The following is a 1,491-nucleotide window of genomic DNA, read 5'->3' as shown; positions in this document are numbered from 1 at the left end:
AGACTTCAATACACGACTCTCAGTAAAGGACAGAACATCTAAAAAGAAACTCAACAAAGATACAGAAGACCTAAAAGGCACAATCAGTCAACTTGACCTCATACACATATATAGAACACTCCACCCAACAGCTGCAAAGTACACATTCTGTTCCAAAGCACATGAAATGTTCTCCAGAATAGACCACATCTTAGGCCACAAAGCAATCCTCAACAAAATCCAAAATGTTGAGATAATACAAAGTATCTTCTCTGACTACAATGCCATCAAGGTAGAAATTAACAACAGGATGAGCAAGGGAAAAAAATCAATTATATGGAAACTGAATAACACCCTGCTTTCAAACCACTGGGTAATAGAAGAAATCAGAAATGGACTCAAAAAATTCCTAGAATCAACTGAGAATGAAAACACATCATAACAAAACTTTAGGACACAGCAAAGACAGTTCTCAGGGGACAATTTATAGCAATAGCTGCACATATCAAAAAAGAAGAAAAAGACAGAATCAAAACATTAACTACACAACTCGAACAAATATAAAGAAAACAGCAAAAAAAAAAAAAAGCCCACAGCCACCAGAAGAAAGGAAATAAAAAAGATCAGAGCAGAAATAAATGAAATAGAGAATAGAAAAACAACAGAAAGAATCAACAAAATCAAAAGTTGGTTCTTTGAAAAGACCAACAAAATCAACAAACCACTGGCCAGACTAACAAACGAAAAACAGGAGAGGATGCAAACAACCCAAATAAGAAATGAAATGGGGTACATTACAAAAGACCCAACTGAAATAAAAAGGATCATAACAGAGTATTATAAAAAACTGTACTCCAAAAAATTAGAAAACTTAGAGGAAATGGATGAATTTCTGGAAACACACTACCTACCCAAACTATCACAAATTGATGTTGAAAATCTGAACAGACCCATAACAAAAGACGAGATTGAAAAGGTAATTTTAAAAAAACTCCCAACAAAAAAAGCCCTGGCCCACATGGCATCACTGGAGAATTGTACCAAACATTCAGAGAAGAGCTTATACCAGTACTACTCAAACTACTCCAGAAAATAGAAAAGGAAGCGACACTTCCAAATTCATTCTATGAAGCCAGCATAACCCTGATACCAAAACCAGGCAAAGATACCACAAAAAAAAGAAAATTACAGACCAATATTTCTCATGAATATAGATGCAAAAATTCTCAACAAAATTCTAGCCAATAGAATTCAGCATCAAATCAAAAAAAATAATACACCACAACCAAGTAGAATTCATACCAGGTATGCAAGGATGATTCAATACTAGAAAATCAGTCACGGTAATCCACCTCCTAAATAAAAGCAAAGAAAAGAATCACGTGATCATCTCAATGGACGCAGAAAAGGCATTCCACAAAGTCCAACACCCATTCCTGATAAAAATCTCAATAAAATACGCATAGAAGGGAAATTTCTCAACATAATAAAGGGCATCTATGCAAAACCAAC

The sequence above is a fragment of the Trichechus manatus genome, unplaced genomic scaffold (assembly GCF_000243295.1).
Source record: "Trichechus manatus latirostris isolate Lorelei unplaced genomic scaffold, TriManLat1.0 scaffold00233, whole genome shotgun sequence".
Classification (NCBI taxonomy): Eukaryota; Metazoa; Chordata; class Mammalia; order Sirenia; family Trichechidae; genus Trichechus; species Trichechus manatus.
This window is presented reverse-complemented; position numbering follows the sequence as displayed.